At 42.3% G+C, this 12,730-nt stretch overlaps 2 non-coding genes across 2 annotated transcripts; both read right to left on the reverse strand.

Moving 5' to 3' along the window:
• Positions 1-344: 344 nt before the first annotated feature.
• TRNAS-GCU (transfer RNA serine (anticodon GCU)) lies at positions 345-426 on the reverse strand. The gene has a single exon. It is a non-coding gene; the product is annotated as a tRNA-Ser (tRNA).
• Positions 427-12,511: 12,085 nt separating this feature from the next.
• TRNAS-GCU (transfer RNA serine (anticodon GCU)) lies at positions 12,512-12,593 on the reverse strand. Its single transcript has one exon. It is a non-coding gene; the product is annotated as a tRNA-Ser (tRNA).
• Between the last annotated feature and the right edge of the window lie 137 nt (positions 12,594-12,730).

Raw genomic sequence — 12,730 nt, forward strand, 5'->3', positions numbered from 1 at the left:
AATTTACTAAATGTTTTATGGTACAATAACTTTTGGTTTATATTGATGAATGTACTATATATATGTACACAATATGTTTTACAATATGTGTGTACATACTTTTTATGGCAAAACATGATTTTCTACATCGGCAGCATTGTCTCATCATCCTATCTTGAGACGTTTGGTTCTTTTTACTTTTAGTTTCTTGTCAAGTTTTTGGACAATGTTAAAAAAGATTTGCATGGCCACGTTGTGAATGTAACGTAATCCCTACAAATATTAACTGTTCCAGTTTATGTGATCCTGCAGATACAGCTCCACAAGCATGGCCGAAAAAAATTAAACTAAAATAAAAAATAAATCGTCGCCTGAGAGGTTCGAACTCTCGCGGGGGATCCCCATGCACTTAGCAAGCACACGCCTTAACCACTCGGCCAAAGCGACTGTTGATGACGTAGGAGGCTACTCATCATTTTTAATTAACTATTTACTTACTATTTCATTTCAACTTCATATACCCATTAGTTAATTTGTTAATTGGACCGTTAAGCGATGATGTGTCAACTATGGATCCCACCTTTTTGCTGATATGACAGTCAAATTTTTCCGCATTGATTAAAAAATAAATTATAAATAAAAAATTGGGCCACCCCTTAAATCTTAGTCGGTAGCTATTCCAGAATGCAGCTGATTCTCGCAAGAAAACATTGACCACGGCTGTTGCCATTACCACGACGTCGAGTCCAGTCGATTTTCTATTTTTTAATCTCTTAAAAATACCCATTTGTATAATTTTTCAATTATACCAATTGTTGTATGTAAAATGTACCAATTTCTTTTAATGTAAAAGATACCCTTTTTTTTTATGTAAAATCAGTTCACTTTTTTTTAATCTATTTTTTAAAACTTATATGGGTACATTTTTCTCGTTGATTTGAAAATGTATTCACGTCAAGTTATTCGAAGAAATTTATTAATGTTATTAAACCTAGTATTCATTATTATTATTTTTCATGGATTTGAAGAATGTACCCATGTTTTCGGTTTGAAGAATTTACCAAATGTTTTATGGTACAATAACTTTTGGTTTATATTGATGAATGTACTATATATATGTACACAATATGTTTTACAATATGTGTGTACATACTTTTTATGGCAAAACATGATTTTCAACACCTGGCAGAAATGACTTATTTCATCTATAATATTATATTCAAAATTAGGCCTTGTAAAATTCTGTAAATAGAAGGCAATTTCATTCATTTAGGGGAACCAAAAACCACATATTCAAAATCCTTGAAGCTTTGAAACTCTAAAGCTCTCAAGCAAATCCCGAAGAATCAAGAAAGCCCTCTTCGTTCTTCGTCAAATCCTCATCCAAGATCAAGCCCCGACGGCCCTTGGATCAACAATCCACCAATTCAAGATCAAGCCCCGACGACCCTTGAAGAAATTGTTCATCGTTCGTCATTCATTCATCCTAAGATCAAGCCCCAACGGCCCTTTGGATCAACAAATGTCGACAAAGCCATACATCCAACCGTTCTTCAAGATCAAGCCCAAAAGCTCTTGAAGATCCGTTCATCACCGTTCTTCAAGATCAAGCCTCAACGGCCCTTGAAGAAACACTCATCCTCAAGATCAAGCCTCAACGACCCTTGAAGAAACAATCATCCTCAAGATCAAGCCCCAACCGCTCTTTGAAGATCCGCTCAAATCCACTTTCAAAGATCAAGCCCACGGCCCTTGAAGAAACTTTCAACCGTTCATCCAAGATCAAGCCTCAACGGCCCTTGGATCAATCGCACATCCACATTCAACACCTTACGGAGATCGAATCAGAGGATCCTAAAATTCACAAATACATTTCTCTACTCCCAAAATGGAAGAGAATACTCCCCACATATCCAAAATCCTTGAAGCTTTGAAACTCTAAAGCTTTCAAGCAAATCCCGAAGAATCAAGAAAGCCCTCTTCGTTCTTCGTCAAATCCTCATCCAAGATCAAGCCCCGACGGTCCTTGAAGAAATTGTTCATCATTCATCATTCATTCATCCTAAGATTAAGCCCCAACGGCCCTTTGGATCAACAAACGTCGACAAAGCCATACATCCAACCGTTCTTCAAGATCAAGCCCAAAAGCCCTTGAAGATCCATTCATCACCGTTCTTCAAGATCAAGCCTCAACGACCCTTGAAGAAACACTCATCCTCAAGATCAAGCCCTAACGGCTCCTTGAAGATCCGCTCAAATCCACCTTCAAAGATCAAGCCCATGGCCTTTGAAGAAACTTTCAACCGTTCATCCAAGATCAAGCCTCAATGGCCCTTGGATCAATTGCACATCCACATTCAACACCTTACGGAGATCGAATCAGAGGATCAAATTTGAGAGAGATTGTAAACCCAAAATCATCAAATACAAATATTATTTTGTGCACGTGTTCTTGTTTCTTTCATTTAAGGAAAAATTCGTGTTCACAAATTTGGCACGCACGGTGGGACTATCTCTACCTCTCATCTCTTTCTCCGTTCAAGAAATTCAAGCACACTTCCAAAATCAATGGCATCAAGCAAAGGATAAGCCGTTATCATAAAGGGAAGAAGCCTGATCACTTCCGCCATGAACGGAGCATCCATTGACGCCACAATCGCTCCTCAACATGCCACTTCAAAGTTGGTGCCACTAAAGGATCAAGGGGAGCATCAAAGACGCAAGTCCGTTATCAACCTGACCTCGTTGGGGGCACCGAAGCATGATGCTGAGGCACATAAGATGACATCCCAAAGCAGCCAACGACGTTCTTCGTCAGCATCCTGGATGTCTAAAGGAAAGTCACATCTATTGGTTGCACAAGTCATGACTATCGGCATTACCTCAATCGAAGAACAACTGGCTCAAATGAATGAAGCGATTGCAAGGCTAACACAGATTGTGGAAGAAAAAGACTTGCAAATCGATGCACTCGTCAACCGACTGGAGCCACAGGACGGCGAGAACCCTAACCCAGAAGATGATCCACTAAAAAAAGGAGCTGGCGAAGAAGATGAGCCTTTGGTGGAGAGAATCGATGTGAAGCCGAAGCCAGACCAAGCAGCGGCACTCATGGGATCTCTTTCTATCCAGCAGCTGCAGGAGATGATCACTAACACCATCAAGGCACAGTACGAAGGGAGCTCAAATACCTCCGGGTTGTACTCGAAGCCTTATTCAAAGAAGATTGACGCCTTAAGGATGCCGAAGGGTTATCAACTGCCAAAGTTCATGCAATTTGATGGAAAGGAAACCCGAAACAGCACGTTGCCCACTTTGTTGAAACTTGCAACAACGCAGGGACCGAAGGGGACTACCTCGCCAAGCAGTTTATGCGTTCGCTGAAAGGAAACGCCTTTGAGTGGTACACAGACCTAGAGCCTGAGTCCATCAACAGCTGGGAGCAAATGGAGCAAGAATTCCTCAACCGCTTCTACAGCACCCGCCGCACTGTGAGCATGCTAGAGCTAACGAGCACAAAGCAGTGGAAAGACGAGCTAGTCATTGACTACATCAACAGATGGCGCACTCTAAGCCTCGATTGTAAAAATAGGCTCTCGGAAACCTCTTCAATCAAGATGTGCATCCAAGGCATGCAATGGGGTTTGCAATACATCCTTCAAGGCATTAAACCACGGACCTTTGAGGAATTGGCCACTCGCACCCATGACATGGAGTTAAGCATCGCTCATCATGGGAAGAAAGAACCAATCGCCGACTACAAGAATGACAAAGTTGTTGGGCCAAAGGTGGAGAAGACTGCATAGAAACCCACCAAGGAAGCAATGACGATCAACACAGCTCCCGTCAAAATCCCTACACGAGGCAAGGCGATTCAAGCCGAAGCTTTTCCTGATCAAGAGATGCGTAGACGCACTTTAAAGGAGCTTGATGAGAAGACTTATCCATTCCCTGACTCTGATGTGGTTGCCATGCTGGATGACCTATTGGACAAGAAAGTGATCGGTAAATTCCACCGCTTCATCAGTCATCCGACAGAAAAGTGCTTCGTGCTGAAAGATCTCATCATGAAGCTGGCTCAGAAAGGAATCATTAAGCTAGATCTTGACGATGTGGTGAAGTCAAACTATACCACCATCACTTCTGGCTCTTTCGACTCAAAGTTTTTACCTCAACTGTCGGGGGCATTCTCCAAGACAAGCAAAGTTGAAGGATGGACTCAAGTCACTCCTAAGAAATTGCACAAGAAGCATACGTCTCCTCCACAAGTCCGCCAATCAGAAAGGGGGCAAAGCAGCTCTTGTCAACCTTCAAAGCAACGTGAACGTGTTGAAGATGATGAAATTTTGACACACAGATCGTCCATCCCCATCACGATGCACGATTTCTTTCCTGAAGACTTCTTCAATCACTCGGTCAAGACTCCTTATTATGAAAATTGCAAGGAATGCCTCTCCAGGATCGTTTAACAAGTTCACAAAGCTCCTTGTCCACAAGAACCTAAACTGCAGAACACCAACGCTCCTGGTCTGCACGAGCATAAAAGGCAACACCAACGCTCCTGGTCTGCACGAGCATAAAAGGCAACACCAACGCTCTTAGTCCGCACGAGCCTAAAAGGCGACAAAACAAACGCTCCTTGCTTGCACGAGCCTAAACTGCATGGCACAACACTCCTGGTCTGCACGAGCATAAAAGGCAACACCAACGCTCCTGGTCTCCATGAGCATAAAAGGCAACATCGATGCTCCTGGTCTGTACGAGCATAAAAGGCGACACCAATAGCTCATTGCTTGCACGAGTTGAAATTGCAAAACGGAACCAAAAGAAAATACCAAATATATATATATATATATGTATTTGAACTACGTTACGACTTGATCTCTTCTTTTGAGGGGTACGTAGGCAGCTCGAATATTCAAAATTTGAGTTAAGTCAAACCAAAATAAGGAATAAAGATTTTATTAAAAGTTTGATGCTATTACAATTTCTTTGTACAAAAAAAAAAAAGAAGAAGAAAAAAAAAAAAAAAAAAGATACATGTTTTATGTATTTACAAAAAAAGAAAAAAAAAGAAAAAATACATATGTTTTATGTATTAATATATATATATATATATATATATATATATATATATATATATATTTATATAAGTGGCCACAAGAAGCAACCCCTTTAGCCAAAATTCTACAAGCGGCTCCTAGAGCCCAATCTGTCAGCAAGTCAAAGACTACTTCTCCAAGGTTCAGGACACGGCCCACACTAGTTTTGGCCCAATCAAAGGTCAGAGTGAGGTGGGCATCTTAAATCCTCCAGAATCCAAGGGTGCAGAGCAATAAGAGAAAGAGGCCCTTGTTTGCCCTCTCGATGTTCCTCCAAAAATCCTTGTAAGTGCAGTAACAGATCTCGCTTCATTTTCTGCACCTCCGTCGCGGCAATAAGAAAGATCCTTCACATCCAGGAAGACTAATGCGGCAATCAGATCAGCTCCAAGTTCTGAGAGGTCATCTGTGACGAGCCCAACGTTGACCCCACTGGAAGGTACCGCGGAGACATCGACTCCGATCTCCAGCTCGAGAGGAATACCATGATTGATCAGGTCTCAACGCTCGAGCTCATCAGATACCACATTTTCGGCGAGTTCTCACCAGTGAAGAGCTGCGCCACAAGGTCCAGTTCATCAGTATCATCCGCATGAGGAAGCATAATCTCGACGCCAGCCTTGAGCCTCGCTCCTAGCCGTGCGTTCTTGCGGTTTCAAAACCTCGTCCCCATCAACGCCGTCACTTCTGAAGATTCTGACGGTGATGGTGCCACCAAAGGCTCTGTCTCTTTCACTGCAGCTGCAACTTCACTTGACGATGAAGAAGATGCAACTTTGGGAGTTAGATACTGCGTAAAGCTCCCATCCTCGCCCAGCGTTGCTCCTCGTCTTCCGCTGCAACTCCTTCACTCCAAGCTCATCTGCATGGCGCATCACGATCTCGTCCGTCTTTTCCTCTGCAAGGCAGCAAAAAATGCAGTGGTTGTGCAATGGCGACGGTGCAAGGCAACAAGAATGCAGTGGCAATGTAATGGTTGTACAGTGGCGGTGCAAGGCAGCAAAAAATGCAGTGGCTATGTAATGGTGGCGGTGCAAGGCAGCAAAAAATGCAGTGGCAAGCAGCAACGACAATGCATTCTGGCCACCATGATCAAAATCGACAAAGAACTTCAAATAACCGCCGTCAAACGACTAGCCGATCATGAAGCTCGACGTCTTACATTTTGCCTTAAGCTCTAGCAACTCCGCCATCTCTGCAGCTCTCCCCTTCTGCCCATCAACTCCAAGCAGCAACGGCAAGCGACAAGGTCAATGTGCATGGCAAAGGCACCACCGAGGGAAAACTGTGATCAAAGGTACTACACAGCAAATCCCCACTGCAGTCTTTATCACAGCACCACACGGTAAAGGCACCACCGAGAGAAAACTGTGATCAAAAGCACTACACAGCATCGCTGCAGTCTTTTGCACAACCCCATACGGTAAAAGTGACGCACTATGACAAGCTCTAAGCACCAAGACTCACAGCAACGTCACCACCAAGGAAAGTTGTGACCAAAAGGCACTACACAACATAAACTCGCTGCAGTCTTTTGCACAACCCCACAAGGTAAAAGTGACGCACTGTAACAAGCTCCAAGCGGTAACAGACAGTGCAGCGACTGCAATGCAGCAAGGATGGCAACGGACAGTGCAGCAAAGATGGCAGATAGTGCAGCGACGGTAGTGCAGCAAGGACAGCAGAACCTGAGCAACCTGGTTCAATGCATCTTCTTCTTCCTCTCTACTGTCGGTTTGGTTAAAAGTTATGGCTCCGCTGCAATGCGATGAAATAGGAGAAGGCAGTAAACCTTTTATAAAGCCACAAAAGGCAAGCATTCATGCTCCTGAGTTCGCAGGAATAAAAAAAAGAATAAAAAAAGAATAAAAAAAATTATAAAAGTATAATAGTGCACGGCACCATAGAAAAAAAATATGTATGAGGTCTTTGGTGCATAGCACCATCTTAAAATAATAATAATAAAAAAAAAGTGAAAGGTCTTTTGGTGCTTCACGCACCATAAGGATAAAAAATAATAATAAAAAAATATATAAGGGCAAATAGAATGGTGCATCAGGCACCATATATATATATATATATATATATATATATATATATATATATATATATATATATATAAGGCCAATTGGAATGGTGCATCAGGCACCACTCGGCGGAGCTCCAGGAAGAAGAGGCGCCGGAGGTTGACTATTTGAAGCCACACCACTCGGCGGAACTCCAGGAAGAAGAGGAGCCGGAGGTTGATCATGTGGAGCTTCATTACGCGATACAGCCTCAGAAGACGAAGGCAAATGCTGTTGGAACATACCCACAAACCTCTGATGATCAAGTAAAATCTGACCATCAGATTCCTGCATCTGGTCAATCTTCCTCTTCATGTTTGTAGCATAGTTATGTGCGAGCTTGTGCAACTGTTTATTCTCATGCTTGAGCCCTCTAATCTCTTGTTTGAGACTCATCACTTCAGCCGCCAATGATTCAACTTGACGGGTTCGAGCAAATAGGCGTTGGGCCATATTAGACACAGAACCTGCACACTGCACACTAAGAGCCAGAGAATCCTTAACAGCCAACTCATCAGACCGTTTGGAAAGTAGTCTGTTATCTCTGGGAGTGACAAGGTTCCAGGCCACCACCGCAACGGTCATATCATTCTTCATCATCGAATCCCCAACGGTAAGAGGACCAGTAGGGGATATGAAAAATAGACGCCATATGTTGTTTGGAGAAGGCATGGCTGCCTCTTCACCAAGGTTCAAGTCAAAATGACGGTCGGAGGGGCCAAACATTTTCAGATATGTTAAAGAAAGAAGAGGTCGGACAAGTCAAGATCGTAGAAATGCAAGAAGGGAGTTTCTACAAGCAGAAATTCAAGTGTGCTTTGAACGTACTGCGTGCCTCTATAAAAATCAGCACTCGACGGGATTTCAGAGATCGAAGAGGTGATCTCAGAATTCGAAAAGGCCAATTAAAAAATTGAAGAGGCAAGCTCAGAAATCAGAAAGGCATCTTGCTTTTCCAGACGCGTCAGCACCCGTCACACGCAAACTCAGCTTTGCGAAAATCACGGGCAATTTGTCGAAGCGCCGATCCCAGATATCGAAGAGGCGCCAGTCTTTTTCAGCCTCGTCAACACCTGTCAGATGCACATTCAGCTTGGCGGAAATTACGGACAATTTGTCGAAGATTTCTGATGAAGAAGAAAACACGTGAAGCCATACTGATCAACCACTCAATGGTTGCCGACACGAGTGAAAGAATAGTACCTCTACAGGTATTAAAGAACTTCCTATAACTGTCCACCTTCACCCTCCATAGCAAGGTAGACATACGGAACCTTTCTTCATCTCCGAGAATGCCTTCCCAACGAAGCCTTTCTAGTCATTCAGTGTTCCTTATTCCTTGGGGTACCTCTGCAAACAAATGACACCAAAGCAAAAGTATCTCATATCACCAGGGTAGAAAGCAAGAGTATCTCATATCATGCGTTCTCCCTGTCCTTTCCTTTGTCATTGTTCTTACCTGCAAACACAAGGATAAAGAAAGCAATATGCCGGAACCTCCACTCAAACTCGGGTAAGGAACCGACTGCTTGAAACCCTTCCCTGATTGCCTACCTAACACTGCTCTCGAGTACTCGTCTTCCACTGTTGCTGTACTTCCAAAGAAGCTGCCATATCTTCCTGGAGAACAGATAAAGCAAGTGGAAATGATACATTGCAGCATGTGGAGACAACATGCAAAAGAAACAAGCAGAGAAGAATGCAGCCTGCACAGCCAACTCAGCAGAAGGAGTCCGAGCTGAGGAACTCAAGAAGTTGCCACATCTGCCTGGAGAACAAATAAGGAAATGCGGCATGCATAATAAACTCAGCAGAAGGAGTCCGAGTTGAAGAATTAGTAAGAAGAAGGGGTCTGAGTTGAATCCAAGAGCTCGAGAAGCTTCAACAACATATCGACGGCACCATCACCGAAGAGCAAAGCCTCGATATGCAACGCTGTCAAATCGCCACCACTTATTCGAAAGTAAGAGTATTTCATATCATGCTTTCTCCCTGTCATTTTCTTTGTCCTTGTTCTTACCTGCGGGACAAGGAGGAAAAAAGCAATCAGCCAGCACTTGGTGTCAAACTCCCAGTCAGGAACCGACTGCTTAGAACCCTTCCCTGATTGCTTACCTAGCACTACTCTCGAAGTACCCATTATCTCAACATCTTATGTTTCCAGAGAAGATACCACATCTGCTTGAAAAAACAAGCAGAGAAGAATGCAGCCTGCACAGTCAATTCAGCAGAAGGAGTCTGAGCTGAGGAACTCGAAAAGATGCCACATTCTGCCAGAAGAATAGATAAGGCAAAGGAAAATGATACATTGAAGCATGTGGAGACAAGCACAACAAAGCATGTGCTGATTCACCCGCAACTTCTTCAAAAGCAAAAGTACCTCATATCATCAGAGTCGAAAGCAAAGATATCTCATGGCATGCTTTTCCTTTACCCTTGCTCTTGCCTGCAGGACAAGTAGAAAGAAAGCAATCGGTCGGCACTCGGAAAGATTGAAGAAAGAAACAGACCAACACCTTCACCTCGTGCCTGCTTACCATGTGTTCGAGTCAACCTTCAAGAATCAAGCCTCAACGGCCCTTGAAGAAGCTTCCAGCCAAATTCAAGATCAAGCCTCGAAGGCCCTTGAGGAAATCACAAGTCCGATTCAAGATCAAGTGTCCACCACCATTGAATCAAACCTAGTTCAAGATCAAAGCTGTGGTAAGTCAACAAGCGCAAAAACAAATACGTGCCAATTCATCCACTACCAAAGCCAAAGATCGTCTACCACATGAAGCTCCTTGTGGTCCAATTTCAACCTTCAAGATCAAGCCTCAACGGCCCTTGAAGAAATCTCAAGCCCAATTCAAGATCAAGCCTCGACGACCCTTGAAGAAATTTTCAGCCCAATTCAAGATCAAGCCTCAACGGCCCTTGAAGAAATCTCAAGCCCAATTCAAGATAAAGCCTCAACGGCCCTTGAAGAAATCTCCAGCCCAATTCAAGATCAAGCCTCGACGGCCCTTGGATCGACATCTACATTAAGGGACTTCAAAACGCATCTCCTACACGCGACAAGCACATGTATATGACGTGCCTTGAAGTGGGGGCATTTGTAGACATCGAAATTTCGGTAAATAAATGTTGATCGATAAATCAAAGTTTCAACGTTCATGTATTACATAAATTTTACACGTAGCGTGTGTCTAAACAAAAATTTGAAATAAGTTGGAAAAGTCATCAAACAGGACACGTGTCAACACCTGGCAGAAATGACTTATTTCATCTGGAATATTATATTCAAAATTAGGCCTTGGAAAATTCTATAAATAGAAGCCAATTTCATTCATTTAGGGGAACCAAAAACCACATATCCAAAATCCTTGAAGCTTTGAAACTCTAAAGCTCTCAAGCAAATCCCGAAGAATCAAGAAAGCCCTCTTCGTTCTTCGTCAAATCCTCATCCAAGATCAAGCCCCGACGGCCCTTGGATCAACAATCCACCAATTCAAGATCAAGCCCCGACGGCCCTTGAAGAAATTGTTCATCGTTCATCATTCATTCATCCTAAGATCAAGCCCCAACGGCCCTTTGGATCAACAAACGTCGACAAAGCCATACATCCAACCGTTCTTCAAGATCAAGCCCAAAAACCCTTGAAGATCCGTTCATCACCGTTCTTTAAGATCAAGCCTCAACGACCCTTGAAGAAACATTCATCCTCAAGATCAAGCCTCAACGGCCCTCGAAGAAACACTCATCCTCAAGATCAAGCCCCAACAGCTCCTTGAAGATCCGCTCAAATCCACCTTCAAAGATCAAGCCCACGACCCTTGAAGAAACTTTCAACCGTTCATCCAAGATCAAGCCTCAACAGCCCTTGGATCAATCGCACATCCACATTCAACACCTTACGGAGATCGAATAAGAGGATCCTAAAATTCACAAATACATTTCTCTACTCCCAAAATGGAAGAGAATACTCCCCACATATCCAAAATCCTTGAAGCTTTGAAACTCTAAAGCTCTCAAGCAAATCCCGAAGAATCAAGAAAGCCCTCTTCGTTCTTCGTCAAATCCTCATCCAAGATCAAGCCCCGACGGTCCTTGGATCAACAATCCACCAATTCAAGATCAAGCCCCGACGGCCCTTGAAGAAATTATTCATCGTTCATCATTCATTCATCCTAAGATCAAGCCCCAACGGCGCTTTGGATCAACAAACGTCGACAAAGCCATACATACAACCGTTCTTCAAGATCAAGCCTCAACGGCCCTTGAAGAAACACTCATCCTCAAGATCAAGCCCTAACGGCTCCTTGAAGATCCGCTCAAATCCACCTTAAAAGATCAAGCCCACGGCCCTTGAAGAAACTTTCAACCGTTCATCCAAGATCAAGCCTCAACGGCCTTTGGATCAATCACACATCCACATTCAACACCTTACGGAGATCGAATCAGTGGATCAAATTTGAGAGAGATTGTAAACCCAAAATCATCAAATACAAATATAATTTTGTGCATGTGTTCTTGTCTCTTTCGTTTAAGGAAAAATTCGTGTTCACAATATGATAGTCAAATTTTTCCGCATTGATTAAAAAGTAAATTATAAATAAAAAATTGGGCCAACCCTTAAATCTTAGTCCGCAGCTATTCCAAAATCCAGCTGATTCTCGCCAGAAAACACTGACCATGGCTATTGCCATTACCACGACGTCGAGTCCAGTCGATTTTCCATTTTTTAATCTCTTAAAAATACCCATTTGTATAATTTTTCAATTTTTAAAATATACCAATTGCTATATGTAAAATGTACCAATTTCTTTTAATGTAAAACATACCTTTTTTTTTATATAAAATCAGTTCACCTTTTTTTTAATCTATTTTTTAAAACTTATATGGTCACATTTTTCTCGTTCATTTGAAAATGTATTCACGTCAAGTTATTCGAAGAAATTTATTAATGTTATTAAACCTAGTATTCATTATTGTTATTTTTCATGGATTTGAAGAATGTACCTATGTTTTCGATTTGAAGAATTTACCAAATGTTTTATGGTACCATAACTTTTGGTTAATATTGATGAATGTGCTATATATATGTACACAATATGTTTTACAATATGCGTGTACATACTTTTTATGGCAAAACATGATTTTCTACATCGGCAGCATTGTCTCATCATCCTATCATGAGACGTTTGGTTCTTTTCACTTTTAGTTTCTTGTCAAGTTTTTGGACAATGTTAAAAAAGCTTTGCATGGCCACGTTGTGAATGTAACGTAATCCCTACAAATATTGACTGTTCCAGTTTATGTGATCCTGCAGATGCAACTCCACAAGCATGGCCGAAAAAAAAATAAAAAAAAAAATAAATAAATCGTCGCCTGAGAGGTTCGAACTCTCGCGGGGGATCCCCATGCACTTAGCAAGCACACGCCTTAACCACTCGGCCAAAGCGACTGTTGATGACGTAGGTGGGTACTCATCATTTTTAATTAACTATTTAATTACACAAAAATTAAAAATAAATCGGTGCCTAACATATGAGGTTGACGTTTTATGGGTTTCTCTTGTTAATTTTTCGAGTAAATTACATT

Source organism: Malus domestica, chromosome 11 (genome assembly GCF_042453785.1).
Source record: "Malus domestica chromosome 11, GDT2T_hap1".
NCBI classification, from domain to species: Eukaryota; Viridiplantae; Streptophyta; class Magnoliopsida; order Rosales; family Rosaceae; genus Malus; species Malus domestica.